A 20,473-nucleotide genomic window follows, 5' to 3' on the forward strand; every position below is an offset into this window, starting at 1 on the left:
ATGAACTTCCTACACAACTTAAAGATACTCGAGTTCATTAACACCTTCGCCATAAACCGTTTTGATTCGCAAAAAAATTTCCGTAGAACAGGAAACGAATCACAGCACGTGGCTCGCACTTGGTGGGATTTCTTACCGGTCGGGCACACAGTTTTAATCTGCCAGGAAGTTTCATATCAGCGCACACTCCGCTGCAGAGTGAAAATCTCATTCTGACTACAACGAGAATTTACGTAGTACCGTGTTCCTGCGACACTCGCTCTAGGCTGGGTATCCCCCCTTTCTCCACCACGCAGTATTACCAACCATCTAAAACAAAAAAACAACAACCCGTTATGGTCACAGTACACGGACACGCTTCGTCTGTAGCTTACTGTGGGACACGTTCACAACTTTGGGTTAAGTTGCTCAATACTTACGTATAATTTATTCTCTTGACTTCATAGAATTATGTATTACTATAACTACTAATATTAATGTTATTACTGTTATTACTGCAACCAAATCCAATATCGACCATTGTCTTCTCGGAAGACATACGAATTTGTTTGATTCTATAAATGAGAGAATGTGGGCACATAGAAACAGTGCAGATATGTATTTCCACGTTAGAAATTTAGTTTGAAATAAGAAACAATGTTCTCACCGCAAAGAAATTTTGTTAAAATAACTTCCCGTCTCAGCTGCCAAATGCGGAAAGACGCAACCAGTAAACAGAGAGGTGAATGCCCGGCATCTAATAACACGCTTGGTTAGTAGCCCCGTAATTCACTTTGCAGAACCTGCCACGCGGCGCCTTTATCCAGCCACTTGCACGCTGAGCACGTACAGAACATCCACTGCGTCTCATAATTTGAGTAACAGCAATGAAGATGCTGTGTTGACATGAGCGTTTCCAGTAAAACGTACCTTCACTGCCTGCTTACGAAGCTCGGCAGTTATAAGCCAAATATCAGCATAAATCACGACTCCGTGTGAAAAAGGAAGATAACATGTTATTGCTGTGTGAGAGAACCATAATTGCCTCCTTGCTTCATGTGTACTGTACTTTGCGATAGTCCTTACTGGATGGAGAAAGGCGATTACAAATGAGCGGCTCTTACTTGTTCTTCAAAGATGCAACTGCGCCATACAAAGCCGCTGATTCGTTCATTTTTTGAAGAGAAATTTCATATGACTTTATTAATATCTATGTCACACAAGAAAAACTTAATGACTTTCGAAATTGTAATAACGCAAACATGTTATCAAAAACGAAAGAGACATCAAAGATGAGTAAGTGACGTCATGTTCCTTTCTTCTGACTGCGCAGCATAAGCGGTGGTGTAGTGGAAGTAGAGACGAACAATTTGAAGCGGGACACTTGCCATCTACCAAGTCAGGGAACTACCTCAAATTAGCATACAAATACCATCTAAGCTACAGCACATTCGGTATGCGAGATTTTCTATATTCTCTCGTTCTCTTCGTGCATACTACAATTCCTACAGAAAAAAATGAATAGGACCTTCTTTGTAAGAAATTTAGTGTTCTTTTTGCTAGAGGCAGTGGTTTTCGAGTTATTCAAGAAAAACATACAAGAGCGACCTACAAATGCAACCTCTCCCCCCTCCAATCATACACACACACACACACACACACACACGCCGCGCAGGGTAGCCGCGCGGTCTGGGACGCCTTGCCACGGTGCCACGGTTCGCGCGGCTCCCCCCCCCCCCCCCTATGCCTATCAGTAGTTAGTGCCTTCCGTAGTTTGAATCTTTTATTTATCTGACAGTAGTGGCGCTCGCTGTATTGCAGTAGTTCGAGTAATGAAGATTTTTGTGAGGTAAGTGATTTGTGAAAGGTATAGGTTAATGTTAGTCAGGGCCATTCTTTTGTAGGGATTATTGAAAGTCAGATTGCGTTGCGCTAAAAAATATTGTGTGTCAGTTTAAGCACAGTCATGTATAATTTTTCTAAGGGGACGTTTCAAAGATTAAAAAAGGTCGAATACAGGAAATAATTAATGTCGCCACAAATTTCATACGGTTGTAGGAAGGACTGCCATGAACAACGTACTAAAAATCGCAATTAAACACTGACCGGTGATAGGTGAGTGTAAGGGTGGAGGTGCGTTTGGAGGTCATATTTGTACGTGTTTCTTGAGTGAGTCGAAATCCACTGCCTCTAACGAAAACGTATTCTAGTGCAAAATTAAACTACATTAAATTTGATACAGAACAGGTTTTATTCGCCTTTTTTCTCTAGGACTAATAGTTTGCAGCGAGAAAATACGGATAACCTCACGCGTCGCGCAGGAGCTGCAGCTTAGGTGGTTTTTGTAGACCAGTTTAATCTAGTTTCCCGACTTTTTCGTCTCGAACTCCTTCACACCACTGTGGTACGTTGTGAACAGTTACCGTTTATACCCTGTATACGTCTGAATCTGGACTTCACACGCCATACACTGGCTCCACTATTAATTTCCCCCTTCTGTGTTCCACTCGCATGTGGTGCGTGTGAAGAACTACAGCGGATAAACCACTGTTCGGGCTTTATGTGATTTTCCTGCTATAGGCATTTCGTAAGACGTATGTAAGAGGACTAAGAATTGCCCTATTCCTTGGTCGTGATCTCTAGGAACTGTAACAGCAAACCTCTTGAAGAATAACGCTTGTTTTATAGCTTCATCCACAGAATTTTGTACTCTATTGGAGAGAAAAAAAGATGAAAAGCTTTGTGTGATCTTAATCCATGGAATCAGTTGTTGCCAAGTCCTCTTCACAGTATTCTGACTCTTACGTGTGAACAACCAGAGTTTCTATTATTACATTGACGATACTAATGTATTATGAAGAACGAATAAACACTAAACAGAAGATGTTATTAACGAAACTTTAAAACATGATTGAGAAATTACTTGTTACAAGAGTGTCTATGCTAGATATTCATCGTGTTAAATCTTGTACAGATCATGTTACAGAACAGCAGCCGAATCATTAATTGAGTGAGGCTGAGAAAAAGGGAAGCGACATTGGGGTTTGGAGGCAGCATTTGCGATCAATTCTGAAAGGCCATTAAATGCTCTTTAAGTGATCTGGAGATATCGGGAGTGGAGAGGCGCCGTAATTTTTGACATTGACGTAGCGCTAGTTCCGGAATATGACTTACGTAGTGGCGGTCATGACTGATTAGTTGCATGTGTTATTATCGCTTGTTGTCTTAGCAACGGAGGACAACTATATGTTAAATTGCGAAAAATACGTTATTGCTTGAGATTATGATTATCACAGCTACGCATTTAATGCCAGCTAGTTTTATTAAATAAGTACCTTCTAGTATAAAGTATTTCTTCGGAAGAGGCAACGATTAAAACGACCAGCTTGAAGACTATAAGTTGCTGATGGCGCGGCCCCTCCCGCCGGAGGTTCGAGTCCTCCCTCGGGCATGGGTGTGTGCGTTGTTCTTAGCGCAAGTTAGTTTAAGTAGTGTGTGAGTCTAGGGACCGATGACCTCAGCAGTTTGGTTCCATCGGAATTCACACACATTTGAACATTTGATTTTCTGATGAAGTGAAAGACCGAACCGGTCAATACGTAGCATCATAGTTACTAGTGTAGTTGGAAATACATGAAGTACATGTAACGCGAATATGGGCAACCATCAGCTGTATAATGGAATGACGACAATGAAAATTTATGCCGGACCGTGACGGACATGCATGAATGTCCGAAGGAACTTTGCATCGTAATTCGGAATAACACAGGCACTTCAATATCGTTTAGTTGGAAACGTATTGTTATTAACGAATTACGCGTCAGGTAGATTGATGTACATGGTTAAGAGATAGTATGTGCACATCGACCCGCCGCGTAATTTATAAGTATTATAAACAGTAAGCTCCCTTAATGTCCTTCCGAAATTGCCTTAAGATCCGTACATTTCGTTCCGTTGAGAACAGCATGTTGAGTTCTGTCTGCTAGGAACTATTGAATCCACTCACAAATATGGTCCCACATTCGGTAAGCTTGTATTTCGTTCACTAAAAGACAGTCCTTTCCGGTAGTCAATCAACACAGTATAACCTGGGCGTCTTTATTAGCAAAATCCGGATTTGATGAAGTAACGTCTTCCACAAAATCTCTGCTTGCTGAATCCATGTCGGTTCTTAAACACGAGATTTTCGATCTCCTAAAGGCATAATCCGTGAGCGTAAAACGCATTCCATAACACAGGGATTGACGCAGTGAGTAATGCGTAGAGTTATGTGCATCCATCCAACGACAAATCTTGAAAACCCTGATCACCAGGACTTTTTTACAGTCGTCCCTTAGCATTTCTCCAGATACCTACATTAAATAAATCTTTTTCTTTAACTTTTCCCATCATGACAGCCTTTGTGAACGGTACGTGATTTGATGTGATTTGGGAACTGCTTCATTTCTGTTCTCCGACTCGATATTCTTCTCGACATCGCACGTTACAAGTTTATTGTACAAACGTTGATTGCAATTATTCCTATTTGTGCTGATTGCTTGTTGTTTGATCTGTTTCTGAGATGGTGATACGGATACGTAATTTGCTTGCACGAGTGTAGAAAAATGCACCTCTGGACCCGGACAGTAGTATGTCATTTGGCTCGCGGCTTTGCGGTTTACGCATTAAGTTGTATGGGAAGTCTAAGCTCACATACTGATGACACGAAACAGTGACAGCTGCCCACGATGAGATTGAATGGCATCTGGTGGCGTTGCTGTCACGTGACGCAGTACGGAAAGAACATAAGTGGAGCAGACACGACTGAGAAATCATTCAATCGACGTTAAGGTCGGCAATTGGGGAAATCCACTGAATAAGCGACTTTGATAATGGGCAAGTTGCTTCCAAGGTTCCCGGGTGTACTGTCGGATCCAATCGTCGAAGGTCCACGGTATTTCGGCGAATAACAGTTCCGCCTTCATCAGGTGGTGCTGAAGAAATGATGTGTTTTCTGCGTGCTGGTGATATTTCGACCTGCCGGTCCAGAGTTCGGGTCTCGCCGGCAACTCGCGGTACTCGGTGGTGGGGGAGATGGAGGGCGGAGCAACTGAGACTCCACCCCTCGCAGCCACACAGATCCCCTCATCCACCCCTGAGCAAGGCGCGGGATCGGCGAGGCCCGAACTCTGGAGCAGCAGACATGAAGACCGCCAGCACGCAGTTGACATATCATCGATGTCTCCAGGTCTTTCGACTTCGTGTGGCACGAAGGCTTTGTGTACAAACTCTCTGCGCACGGGATAACGACGTCACACGTGCTCTTCGATTAGTCCTACCTTGCTGGGAAGGTACCGACGTCACACGTGGCCCTCCTTTGGTCCTACTTTGCTGGGAGGGCCATCCACGTCAGAGCAAGACGAAGGGTCATCTAGTGACCGGAAGATAAGTGCAGCGGTACCGCAGGATTCGCTGCTCGGCCACTTGTGTGCTCCCTGTACACTGGCGACGTACCTAAGGTGGCGAGCGTAGAATGGCCGTTTACGCCGATGATACAGCGCTGTTCACCAGCAGCATGAATGTCCAGACAATGAGACTTCTCATACAATTCGGAAGTGATACATTAGGAGCACCGGTGACGAAATGGGGACCTAACTCCAAAGCCGCCAAGCACCAGGCAGTAAAGACTATGCTAAGGAAGCTGCAGCCAGTTCTGTAGCCTGTAAGCGTCATGGGAGTTCCCATCCAATGGATTAAAGCGGCAAAGTATCTCGAGATGACCCTCGATAAAAGGCTCACCTGGGCCCCACATACTCGTGACGTCAGAAGCAAAGCAGTGGCGCAGCTCTGCGCCTTGAATCCGCTGCTTAATCCACAGCCGTCGTTGTCGCTGCACCACGATGTTACGCTCTACATAACATTGGTTGGACCAGTGTTTGAGTACGCGACCGTGGTGTGGGGGGCCTCTGACGCACATCGTTGTACAGCGGAGGGTACAGAACCGAGCTCTGAAACTCGCTCTTCTCTTCCCAAGCCCGTTGCACGAAGACATTGGAATCAGTCAGAGTGCACGTGCCTTTTACGAAAAGTCGGGTCAATCCCGTAATCGGCCCACTACGAAACTGGGCTACCAACCACACCATAAACCAAAAACATGTTCGACTGAACAGCTGTGAGAATGATTTTCTTCGCACCAGCCTGAAGTAAGTTCACCTCCGCATGACAAGAGGCCGATCTTGTTGCGAGAATAATGTTCTCTGCGGCAGCATGAGGAAAATCGTCGCCACTTTACCTGAGGCCAATCCAAGAAGTCAGTTAAAACATAATACCATACCGAGAGGTTCAGCAGGAATATCGTTTTAATGTTCATCTTGCACACAGGCTGAGCAAGGAATGCTGCGACTAGTGGCAGATGTATTCCATCAGCACCATCCTATGATGGCGAAACGGTTATTTGCCGAAATATCGAGGACCTTCGACGATTGGATCTGGCAGTACACCCGAAAACCTTGGAATCAGCATAAACGCCGGGAAAACCTCATATCATATGAAGGGTAGGTTATAACTACCTGACGCCTGGGGACGATCTTCTGGGAACGGCGAAGCTCGTCTGCTGTTTGTATGCTACTGTCGTGAGCATCTATGGAACGTAATTGGTGGAATCGCGAGTTGGCGACAAGTTATTGGGCGTCTACCGTCTCATCACAAAAAGTGTAAATCGGAGGCTTGCTCATACTGTAAAACAGGATAGGAGGAAATCTAATGCAGATCTAGTGACGTAATAGAGAACAATGCGGGTGCGGGCAGTATTGTTTCAGACCACACCGTTCAGCACACATTGTTGAACATGGGACTCGCAGTAGATGGCTCCTACCTTTTCCCACGTTGACCCAACGACATCATCGAAAACGATTGTAATAGGCACGGGGGGTCGATACGATATGCTTCTGTAGTCAATCACATGCGCAGCAGCTTAGAAAGGAAGGCGTTTTGTAAATGAGTTGCTGGCAATGGCAAGTTGATCCCGAGTATTACGTTTATCGATAAATTGACGTTTACTCGCGTTAAAATCAACAAGCAATCGCAGCGTGTGTAAATAGGATCCAGTGATATGGTGTAGCGACAATGAACATTCAAGCCAAGCTGGATTCAAATACCGGTTAGGACATTCAGACACATTTCCCGGCTTGATTCAGTCGAAAAGAACTAGACCGTTCTAAACTTCCCCAGTCTGATATTTGCTCTGCCTCTAATGACCTCATCGACAAAAGGCTGCTAAAATCAAATCTATTTCAAGATAAACTGGTGTAGGATCGCTGCAGACAGTAATTTTCAGCGTCGTTTCTCAGTTGACGCGAGACTCGATGACACTGATGGTGACCTCAATGGTCCTGAAGGATATTTTGCCAGAGAATTAGAATAATATTGCTTTTGCGACAATGACTAGAGTCTCACTGTAAAGGGATGGCATCCTTACACATTATCACTTCTCTTGACATTGTGCATCAGTGTATTCATCGCAGCGGTTGAATTCCTCGTGTTCCTATGAACGTGGTTTGGTAAGCAACATAGTCGGTGTAACACAAAAAGTAACCATCTATTAACCTTTACTTGCAACATTTAAACACGTGCCAGTTTCGAATAGATCTCGGATGTAATTGAGAAGAGAACAAGTGTTTGCACGATTTTTTTTACGGCAGAATGGTTCTTTTTGTTCCTAGCGCGTACTATTTTTATTTTTTTTATAACAATGAGCTATTCGCGAAGTAGAACATATGCATTCGCGAAGTAGAACACATGCAACATATAGTCATATTTCAGGAACGGAACACGTATCTAGAACAAAATTTAGAGATTAATTTTGCACATTGATCTTTTATGCTTTTCGTGAGCAGGAGTTACTCGTGCTCTTTTCCGATCACACAAGGCTATACACTTTGCAAGGAAATTATCGGCAAATGTGACCCAGCTATGAAGCTAATTCTGTAGCGTACTTAACGTAAAATCTAACTGAAATTCCGTGAGCACGTGGTGGCTTGCTGGCGTAGTCTTCCCTGTTTTCGGACAGCGTTGCTGCTAATATTGATATCAGTCATTTGTTAGTCTGTGCGCTAGTCGAACAATGGCACCGCAGCATCCTCATTTGTCCCTAGCGAGTTACTGGACGTATGCGATATTTTACTTTTTTGAACGAACCATCAAGCGTTTTGAGGAGATCCACTACGCCAGGCCTGTCCATCGATGTGGTCTTGCGAGCTGGTTCACACCCACGCCACAGCAGCGAGCAACCGGTCGCCTCGTAGCGACTAGGGGCGGGGGAGGGGAAGAGAGGAGAAGAAGTGATCGATACGTAGTAGCTGAGAATGACAAACTGCTGCCAACGAGTCTGTTCTGCGGCCGCTAATGTTAACTCTACGGTAATGTACCGCTTCTGATGGTTTATTAATGCCTTTCTTGCCAAATCTTTTTCTAAGACTCTTGCGTTGACGGGAAGTGACAATAAAGTGAAATTTACCCTTCTTTTAATTGATGAAGCGAAGAACATAGGCATCTTACAAGGAGACGCCACGACCGTGGGGTCGGGGATTTGTCCGAAATTTTGTATGGTGAAAGAGGACCCCTAACACCTCACGTGGTTAAAATATTAGGACGCACTACCCGGAAAATCCCGGGAAAAATCGATCCAGAGTTTCTTAGGTGGCTTATGAGTATAAAATGTTAGTCCATTGCCGAGCTGCCGTCTGGCCTAGACAGCCGGCACGGTAGCTCAGCGTGTTCGGTCAGAGGGCTAGCTGCCCTCTGTGATAAAAAAAAAAAAAAAAAAAAAAAAAAACTGAGTTAATGGATCAACAACGAACTGAAACGGGTGTCTTTCGACGCACTTTTTTTTCTTCTGTTTCATTTTCTTTTGTTATTCCACCAATTATTCCGAAAGTTTCCCAAACCTAAAGTATCTGTAACAAATTAGTTACATTATTGAATAAAAATTATTTTCTTTTTGTCCCACCATGGCGGTGGGTTTTAAATTTTTCATTGTAAAGTATATAAGGAGAATCATTGGGTTTTTAATCAAAATAACGAATTCGATTGGGAAACATTCAATTTATACATATAATAATTATAAACAAGAACTGCATTGGTAATTATCGTGAAAACGAACAAAGCAATAATTTTTGCGACATCTTGCGCAATATATAAAAGCGGATTTTTTACAATCACAGGGCGTTTGCAATAAATCTGTACAAAAATATGCCCCATTAACATTTACGAAAATGTTTTGAGTTTCTGATAATTTTGAGGCAAACCAGGCATATTGAATCTTGTCTCGGAATATTGGTGACTATAACTGATGGTGAATTATAGAATGAATTTTTATACAGTCTTCTCGGGAATTAATTTCACGATTCTCCTGTAACAATGCGCTGCAATTTTGCAAGCAACAGAAGAAGAAAAAAAAGTGCCGGAGGAGGAACCGAACCCGAGACGTCTGGCGTAAGGGTCCGACAGCTGACCATGCAGGCCAGACGGCGGCTCGGCAAGGGATCAACATTTTATACTCATAAGGCACCTAAGAAAGTTTGGATCGATTTTTCTCGCGATTTTCCGAGTAGTGCGTCCTAATATATTAACCGCGTGAGGTGCTAGGGGTCCTCTTTCACCACACAAAATTTCGGACAAATACCGACCCCACGGTCGTGCCGTCTCCTTGTTAGTAGAAAACGTGGAACTTCTTACGGCTAATGCAGCATGACGATTGTAGTTTTCGAAGGAAAGTAAAATTGACATCAACTTATATTTCATGACTTTTTCTTCTTCTTTCGTTTCACCCTCTTTGGGGTGTTTGTTGTTCTTTTCCGAGTGCCCAGTATTTCTTTATTCTTTGAGATCTTCTATTCCTCTCTTCTTCCAAGACGATGTGTTTTGCTTTTTGTGTAGATTTGTGTTGTTTTATTCACGCTTTTTTTCACTTTCTTTTTCACTATTTCATAAATGTCTGGTACCATTCTGTGAGCACTGCTAATCATAAGACAGGCTTTTCAGTTAATGTCTATCAGTGAGCTTGTAATGTTACGAGTTATTCGTCCACCTAGGTCTGGTATTGAGGAGAGATGAATTTGTCGTGCAGCTGAGCGCTGGCAGACTGCCCCAGGGCAGTCAAAGCGCCGTGGCCGAATCTGACTCAGCGCCCGGTACAGGCCAGCCGGGTACAAAGGCGAGCTGGAAGTCTGGATGGCTGTTATTCTCATGGCCTTTATGCAGGAGACAATGTTCCAAAAATGGCAGAGTTTCAAACTATCTGAAAGTTGACTTCTTACAGCTCTTTGAGATTTGACAGTAACTCACAGTCAAATATTAATGCAAAACTTAATACAACTGTGATCTAAGAAAAATGAGGTGCATCTAATGGCACAACAATATTTTCAGTATCTTTAAAACCACAGAAGTTAATATTTCACAGTGAATAAACATTTTCACAGTGAACCACTGAATTAAAATTTTTTAAACACTACGTGCTATTTCAACATACAATTTCTCAGATGATAACATTGCACCACAGATTTCTCCATTGAACCTTTGTATCTGTGCCTATTTTGTTTATTGATTTGTTATGTGTTTTGTATCTTTTTCTTACGCGAATGTTTGTCAGAATTTCATATTGCCCACATTTACATAGCAAATGAATGCAGCAAAAACACGTCACATATTATCATAATTATGTAGTTATTTAACATATAGTTTACTATTTGCCAATAATTTTATTTAAATGTTAATTTGCAAGTGCGATTAAAAAACTATGCTAACTTAAAAGTGGGTAGCTGCATTTGTTAGTGGACACCAGAACTGAAAAACAACCAACAGATGCTTCTGTCAAGAAGGCATAAATAACTGTTTGAATAAAATTTAACGACAGATCGTTGTCATTTAACATGAGCGCATTTGCACAAGAATATTAGCTTATATATTTATGAACAAACTTTTATTTGTAATTATTGTGAATGATCCGAGTGTGACCGATTATTTACAACAGTTCCTTATTTTTGTTGTAATACATTAATTTAATGAAGAATGTGGTAATCATTAGTCAAACCATATTTGTAGAGCATAAGAACGATGTATTTTTGGTGTGGAAGGCCTTGAACCAATGTAAAATCACACAGTAGCTAAACCTATGGGAATCTTGTGGAGATTGAATTCTCGAGTGAAGAGCTCAAGGGTGCGATTCTGGACACTTGGTGTCGAGTGCTGTAAGAAGGCAGACCTGGCCATGGTAACATTAACTCATATAGCTGATCGATTCTGGGTGGGGAACGACCGATACAATACTGTAACTTTTGAAGGGACTCACGAGAGGTCCGAATCTCCCCAGAGTAGAGCTCCAGTTTTCTCCGCTTGTATTACGGAACTGAGGATACACAGAGTATGAATTACTATTCAGAATGAGATTTTTCACTCTGCAGCAGAGTGTGCGCTGATATGAAACTTCCTGGTAGGTTAAAACTGTGTGCCAGGCCGAGACTCGAAGTCGGGACCTTTGCCTTTCGCGGGCAAGTGCTCTACCATCTGAGCTACCCAAGCACGACTCACGGCCCGTCCTCACAGCTTTACTTCTGCCAGTACCTCGTCTCCTACCATCAAAACTTCACAGAAGCTCTTCTGGTTCGCAGACCTTTTATAATGTGCTGTTCTTTATCCACATGACAACTGGGTGTGAGGTCGAGGTTAAAATGAACACGTTTATAACAAAAAGGTTTTCTAAGATCTGAAGATGACAACAAAGTCTGTCCAATCTGGTTGTTTTACATAAAGAAATATTTATGCGATTTTGGCTTCAGAATGTTTTTAGCAAGTAAAACAGGTCTCTCCTTCTGTGTTGTTAAAATGAGAAAATTCAGACATAAATTAGAGTTACTAAAAAGTGGTGAAGTTACTAAAGTAGATTTTGTAAATTGTGCATCATACAAAGTAGCCGCAAGTTGTGCATGGACATATAAAATAAATTCAGCTGTTATCGTGAAATATTTTAGTAGGATTGAAGTTACATAAAATCATTGATGTACATTTTGTTTTCATTTAGGTTCAAAATGGTTCAAATGACTCTGAGCACTATGGGACTCAACTTCTGAGGTCATCAGTCGCCTAGAACTTAGAACTAGTTAAACCTAACTAACCTAAGGACATCACACACATCCATGCCCGAGGCAGGATTCGAACCTGCGACCGTAGTGGTCTCGCGGTTCCAGACTGCAACGCCCAGAACCGCACGACCACGGCTGGCTTTCATTTAGGTCTCTTTAATTATGCTGCTGTTTCCAATATTATTTTGAAACATGTAGAAATTGCCGAATTCGTGTATTTCATTCGGGGACTGATTTAGAAGATGCGAAATTGCACTACTTGTGTTATAATGCAAAGTTCTGAAGGAACATTCACTGCAGCGACTACAGCCGTCATGAAATACATGAAATGTATTCGCAGTTGCGAATATGGTCAACCATCAACTTGCATGTCCGAAGATACTTTGCATCACCATTCAGACACACTGGCATTGCAATATCGTATTTATACGCCGACAGCGGGCAAGCGACTTTCAATCTAAAGTCTCCGCTATACGGGAATATACGTAATGGATGCACAAGTACAGGTTATAGACACATGGTTGACCACGGGTGGTGGTTTGGGTCTGGCGATGAGTCGAGTTTGGGTAGCCAAATGGTAAGACGATCGCTCGGGGAAAGCAGGCTATCCAGGTTCGAGTACCAGTCCAACACAAATTTTCACTGTCGTCATTATATTGTACAGCAGATGTTTGTCCCTATCCGGAACTGCGAATACATCTTATGATTTAGAAGAGTTGACGAATTGAGGTATTTGGTTTTGCACCAGCAGGTCCCGATTGTATACCGATTAGGTTCCTTTCAGATTACGCTGATACAATAGCTCCCTACTTAGCAATCATATACAACCGCTCGCTCACCGATAGATCTGTACCTACAGATTGGAAAATTGCGCAGGTCGCACCAGTGTTTAAGAAGGGTAGTAGGAGTAATCCATCGAACTACAGACCTATATGATTGACGTCGGTTTGCAGTAGGGTTTTGGACCATATACTGTATTCAAACATTATGAATCACCTCGAAGGGAACGATCTATTGCTACGTAATCAGCATGGTTTCAGAAAACAACGTTCTTGTGCAACGCAGCTAGCTCTTTATTCGCACGAAGTACTGGCCTCTATCGACAGGGGATCTCAAGTTGATTCCGTATTTCTAGATTTCCGGAAAGCTTTTGACACCGTTCCTCACAAGCGACTTCTAATCAAGCTACGGGCCTATGGGGTATCGTCTCAGTTGTGTGACTGGATTCGTGATTTCCTGTCAGGAAGGTCGCAGTTCGTAGTACTAGACGGCAAATCATCGAGTAAAACTGAAGTGATATCAGGTGTTCCCCAGGGAAGCGTCCTGGGACCTCTGCTGTTCCTGATCTATATAAATGACCTGGGTGACAATCTGAGCAGCTCTCTTAGGTTGTTCGCAGATGATACTGTAATGTACCGTCTAGTAAGGTCATCCGAAGACCAGTATCAGTTGCAAAGCGATTTAGAAAAAGATTGCTGTATAGTGTGGCAGGTGGCAGTTGACACTAAATAACGAAACGTGTGAGGTGATACACATGAGTTGCAAAAGAAATCCGTTGTAATTCGATTACTCGATAATTAGTACAATTCTCAAGGCTGTCAATTCAACTAAGTACCTGGGTGATAAAATTACGAACAACTTCAGTTGGAAAGACCACATAGATAATATTGTGGGGAAGGCGAGCCAAAGGTTGCGTTTCATTGGCAGGACACTTAGAAGATGCAACAAGTCCACTAAAGAGACAGCTTTCACTACACTCGTTCGTCCTCTGTTAGAATATTGCTGCGCGGTGTGGGATGCTTACCAGGAGGGATTGACGGAGGACAGCGAAAGGGTGCAAAAAAGGGCAGCTCGTGTTGTATTATCACGTAATAGGGGAGAGAGTGTGGCAGATATGATACGCGAGTTGGGATGGAAGTCATTAAAGCAAAGACGTTTTTCGTCGTGGCGAGATCTATTTCCGAAATTTCAGTCACCAACTTTCTCTTCCGAATGCGAAAATATTTTGTTGAGCCCAACCTTCATAGGTAGGAATGATCATCAAAATAAAATAAGAGAAATCAGAGCTCGAACAGAAAGGTTTAGGTGTTCGTTTTTCCCGCGCGCTGTTCGGGAGTGGAGTGGTAGAGAGATAGTATGATTGTGGTTCCATGAACCCTCTGCCAAGCACTTAAATGTGAATTGCAGAGTAATCATGTAGATGTAGACGTAGAAGATGCGAATTGTAGTGCCTGTGTTATCCCGAATTAAGATGCAAAGTTCCGAAGGAACATTCACTGCAGCGACTACAGCCGTTATGAAATACATGAAATGCATTCTCAGTTGCGAATATGGACAACCATCAGCTTGCATGTCCGAAGAAACTTTGCATCACCATTCAGACACACAGGCAGTGTGTCACACGCCGACACCGGGCAAGCGACTCTCAATTAAAAGTCTCCTCTATACGGGAATATACGTAATGGATGTACAAGTACACGTTATAGACACCTGGTTGACAACATGTGGAGGTTTGAGTCTGGCGATGAGTCGTGTTTGCGTAGCCAAATTGTAAATCGACCGCTCACGGAAAACAGGCTATCCAGGTTCGAATACCAGTCAGTCACACATTTTCACAGTCGTCATTCTATTATACAACAGATGGTTGTTCATATTCGGAACTGCGGATACATTTTATGATTTAGAAGAGTTGACGAATTGGAGTGTTTGTTTTTCCACCAGCAGGTAGAAGTTGCCTAATCCGTGTGAACCGCAGTAGACTTGAGCTAGTGGCCCTAAGTGTGCCGCAGGAGGAGGTGGTAGACCCCACTCGGCATTCCGGGCCTTACAAGCGAGGCCGCGCGTCGTCAAAGCGAGCACCGCGTCATTGTGCGCGCGCATCTGTTTGTCGCCGTTCTGCATTTCCGCGTCCACTTGCGGCCGGCACGTGGGTGGTCGCGCAGCGTGCGGCTCGCGGCTCGCGGCCGTCCCGTTAGGACCTCCTACCGGCAGCGCAGCGCACAGTCAAAATACCGCCCGCCCCCGCAGCACACGCCGAGACAAAGGCCGGCCAAGCAGAGCCTCGGCGGTTGCCACCCGGCGGGCCCTAAACGACCCCGTCCAGTGTTTGCTGTCCTCCCGTGAGAAGGCGTAAGCGTATCTAATAGGTGGACGCTAGCGTACACCACACATCACAGGTAAGAGTTGAGTCTAGGGATGGCGTTTAGGGTGACACACTCGGTTTTCGCTAACATCGCTGTTTTTCTACCCCAGTTTAACCTGACAGCTAAAGCACAAAAAAAAACAAAAAAAAATGGTTCAAATGGCTCTGAGCACTATGGGACTTAACATCTGAGGTCATCAGTCCCCTAGAACTTAGAACTACTTAAACCTCAGGACATCACACACATCCAAGTCCGAGGCAGGATTCGAACCTGCGACCGTAGCGGTCGCGCGGTTCCGGACTGAAGCGCCTAGAACCGCTCGGCCACCGCGGCCGGCACCACTAAAGCAGTTCAAAATAATCGGTTTCTGAAATAACCGACTTCAGTTTTTAATTCCTACTGTTTATGTAATAAACGCAGAAATCAAACAAAGATTTAAAAAATTTACTCTCTCAGTTTCAAGATAGATTGAAAACATTAAATAGGCAAATAAAACAATATCTAGTTCTCCCACCATTCGCTGCTTTTCTCAAAAATTGGTAAGTCGTTGAATACTACGATAGATCGCAGGTATTTTCCGATTGACTCTAATTTTTTTTTAACTCTGCTCAACAATCATGTCGTAATCGGGGATCAAACCTGTGTTTGGCCATTACGAATAATTAGAGTCAAAAGGTAAAAACTAAGGTTGAAGAACTGTGTTTTTCGTGCTAATTTGTCCGTTTTAGGGGCTACAAGCAGATAAAGCCATATTATGTTGACATAGACAGCGGGTCAGCGACTTTCTGTTTTTTTCTATATACGGGGTGTGCAAAAGATCTCTCCACAGTGCCGTATGACTGTTAGCCGCGCGTGCCGTATGCCGCAGTGAATATACCGAAATGAAACTCAGTGAAATGCACGTTATTAATTTATTGAATATTCATTTTTACTTACAAATTTTCACGTTAAATGTTGAAAGTGTCCCTCCTCTTGTTCAACACACAATTCAATTCGTCTAATCATTTTTCCTAACACAAGATGTAACATTTCTTCTGTAACAGCGGCAGTGAAAGTGGATATTGCAGTTTTCAATTCATTGGCGGATTTTGGACGGTTTTCATGCACTGTTGCTTTCGCTGCACCCCACAAGAAAAAGTCAGGTGGTGTTAGGTCAGGCAATCGTGGAGGCCAAAGTCCCTGTGAAATTATGCGATCACCAAAAACATCAGCAAGCAGTGGCATTGAAACGCGAGCTGTATGCGCGGTTGCACCATCTTGTTGAAAATAACCGTTCAGTGTTTCACTTAACACAAGTTCTCCTATGAATGGGTACAGAATATCACTGCAGTATCGTCATGCGTTTATTGTTTCGTTGAAAATTATGGGACCCACAATCCGACGTCTGGAAATTGCAAACCAAACTCCTATTTTCACAGAATGAAGTGGTTCCTCATGAATACACAATGGATTTGCAGTACTCCACATACGAGAATTTTGCGAGTTCGTGTATCCGGATAAAAGAAACCACGCCTCATCAGTGAAAAACGTTACATTAAGAAATCCCTTCCGTTTTGTTGTACGAAATTTTTGAACCATTGACAATAATGCAGTCTCTTGCCATGATCAGTATTTTTCAGTTCTTGTACGACTGTCCCTTTGCATGGGAAAAGTTCCAATTTCTTCCTTACAGCTGTGTGGGCCGTTCCGACCCTAAAATCGACTTGCTGGGCGAGTTTTCTTACTGACTTGTTCGGACTCGTGGACATTTTATCGGAAATATCGAGTAGTTCATCCTCAGACAAAACGCTAGGACGACCACTTCACGGTGCATCTGTCACTGAACCCGTACTTCGAAATTTGTTGATCAAATCTCGCACAGTATCGCGATGTGGGAGTGTTGTCTCCGGGAAAACTGAATTAAGTGTTTGACGAACTGAAACTGTGTATTTGCCGCCAGCTTTGAACACTTGTTCGACTAAAAACACAGGTTCTTGAATGGTTAGCATTTTAAAAGTGACAAAAACTAAACAAACAAACAAAGGAACTAAACTTAAGTGTTCACGTCAACACGTAACGGCACACACGAATGATACTACTGACGCTGGCTGAGATAAACGAGACAGAGAAATGTTGGGAGAGTCCACTTGAAGGGAAGCAACCCAGGCAGGCGAACAATCATACGGCACGCGCGGCTAATCATCATATGGCACTGCGGAGAGACTTTGGAACACCCCATACCATGAATGAACTACTACTAAGTATTTAATTTATTACTGTAATTTCCTTTCTCTTTTACTATTTCATAGAAATCGCAGACAAACCTTTAAAGTAAATGAAGTGTTGCGCTTCAATGCTAGGTCGGTTCATAAAAATATTTACAGACTAGGGTTGGTGCCACTCTGCAACACAGGGAAGTCCGCCGACGACAGCGAGAACCTTCCGTATAGTTCAGGCGGGGCGCATGTCTCGCGCGCTGCACTTGCACGCACTCCCTAAGCCACGACGCTTGGTAACAGGGACATTATTGCCTCAGCAAACCTGTACCGTTTCTTATGCCGTGTGTTTCTTGCTCGTTTCTGTCGGTATTGTTATTAAAATACCACTGATCGCTTTTCCCACCTTCTATAATAACTCATATTTAAAACTGATGCACATTTTACGAATAAACATTATTCCATTTAAAAAGGAAAAGATTTAGGACTGCTGCTATGACTAATTGATATTTCAGTTTGCTACTCTGTGGTTAGTAAAAAATAAATAATAAAAAAACACATGTTGTAACCGAGACAAAGCAAATACCAAAAAATACCGGTTAATCAGAGATAAAATACCAGTATCGGTTTTAATCGGTCGATTTTCATCCCTAATTAAGCCTGCTCTATCTTCCCCTCTCCACCCAAACCTTAGATATTGCTTCCCGCCACCTCCACTTTTAGCATACCACAGACATGTTCGATTCTAAAAAGAATAACAATACGAGTAAAATATTTAATTCGTTTTAATATACACTAGAGTCCAAAATTAAAGCAACAAACGACTAGTTCCCTGTCCTGTGACCAATTCACGATACAATCATTCAAACTGTCAACAGATGTCCGTACGATCGTGTCCTGCACGGAAGAATGCATTCTGGTCGACGCACAACCTCACCAACTATGGTGTCAAGACACCTATCAAACGGGAGAGTGTTTCCAGGGTATTACCACATCCACAGTCACAGTCGGTGCAGTATGGCACAGAGAACACGCCTACCAGGCTCTCTGCCGTGGAGGGCCATGGGAAGAATGGAAGCAAGGCAGTCGCAAACTGATGTGGCCCGATGGCTTAATGTGAATCGTTCTGCCGTTTCTTGGATGTGGCGACAGTTTATAGAGATCGAAACTGTATGCCGAAGACCAGGGCGGGGACGAAGACGTGTAACATCAGGAAAAGAGGGCCGTTGTTTGGCTGAAAGGGCACGACGGTACCTTGTTAGTACGGCACGGCAACTGGCATCTGCCCTCCAGCATCAACTGGACGTGTTGTGCTGAGGCAGAGAGTGTACAGAAGGCTTTGGCAGAGTGGCCTTTGTTGTCTGAGACATGCTGTATGTGTGCCTCTGACGCGCCATCACAGAAGGGAACGTCTGGAGTGGAGTCGTCAACATGCCACATGGAGAGTTGAACAGTAGTCCACTGTTCTTTTCACAGATGTCCCGATTAGGCGTGGAGAGTGATTCTCGAAGGATTCGCATGTGAAAGGAATGTGGAGCACTATTTCGAGCCCCGAACATTGTAGAAAGAGACCGATATCGATGAAGCTCGCTAATGATGTGGGCATGGATTATGTTGATCACTCGAGCACCTCTTCATGAAATTGTACGGTTAAATCGGCAAGAATTAACTGCTTTCAGATATCGTGACGAGATCTTGGGACCTCTTGCACGGTTGTTAAGAGTTGCTGTGGGCGCAGACTTCGTAGTGGTGGAGGATAGTGCTCGACCACATAGAGCATGCGTGGCTGACGTTTTCTTGGAAAGGGAAGATATTGCAGGCATGGCATGACCAGCTTCCTTCCCAATTTGAACCCCATACAGGCCGTCTGGGATGCAGTAGGGAGACAGGATGGTTCAAATGGCTCTGAGCACTATGGGACTTAACATCTGAGGTCATCAGTCCCCTAGAACTTAGAACTACTTAAACCTAACTAACCTAACGACATCACACACATCCATGCCCGAGGCAGGATTCCAGCCTGCGACCGTAGCGGTCGCGCGTTTCCAGACTGAAGCGCCTAGAACCGCTCGGCCACAGCGGCCGGCGAGACACTTCGTTAACCACTAACCACTCTCCAAGACTTGCGGACAGCGCTGCAGGAGGAATGGCCGTTATTGCCTCAACACCATTCATAGCATGCCCCGTCGTTTGTCAGGCCTGTACTGCTGCCAGAGGAGGTCATACCCCACACTGAGCGCATTAATCAGGTGTCGCAATGTGTGTGTAAATCCGTTAAACTGGAAAAAAAACGAAGAACATTTTTATCTACCGTTATGCTGTTGCAGCTGTTTGCGTTCTGTATTCTCTATATTGTTTCTACCTTACTACCACCTGTTTATACTGTTTTGTGGCAAAATAAACGCAACCTTTCAAAATTTAGGTTTTTTGCTTTAATACTAGTGTAATAATAATCAGTTCTTTAGTTACCATAAGACATATAAAATATTTTTTCGTTTTCCTCTTACGTTACTGGCTTTGTATGATCAACGGTAGCCCCTTCGCGGACTGTATTATCCTCTTCTCTTCCCTGCCTCTCTTCATATTTTCTCGTCTTGAAAAGCATGCGCTCGAGAACTGGAGAAGCACATGTGTCTCGCCGTTAACCTAATATCTGCAACAGTAAAATCCTCTCAGAACGTTGATTACGTCATAATGTGCACAACGTAAAATCGATATGTGCACTCATAATTATCAGTATATCACTTAGCACTACGATCGGGAAGACGTGTCTGCAAAATATTGCTAACAGGTGTCTAACTACACGTCTAAGTTTCGAAATTGAGTTTCAGGTTCGTTTGTTTGTTCCTTTCCTTCGTAGTGGAGAGTGTACATTCCTGGCGGTGTTCTCCTGCTCCACATCCTGTGGTCTGCCGCTTTCAGCGGTAGATTCATGAACCGTGTCGGACGAAACAAGGTGGACATAAAAAGCATACTAGCACAGGCAAAGAGGGAATTCCTGGCCAAAAGAAGTCTATTAGCATCAGACACTGGTCTTAAT

The sequence above is a fragment of the Schistocerca nitens genome, chromosome 7 (assembly GCF_023898315.1).
Source record: "Schistocerca nitens isolate TAMUIC-IGC-003100 chromosome 7, iqSchNite1.1, whole genome shotgun sequence".
NCBI lineage: Eukaryota > Metazoa > Arthropoda > Insecta > Orthoptera > Acrididae > Schistocerca > Schistocerca nitens.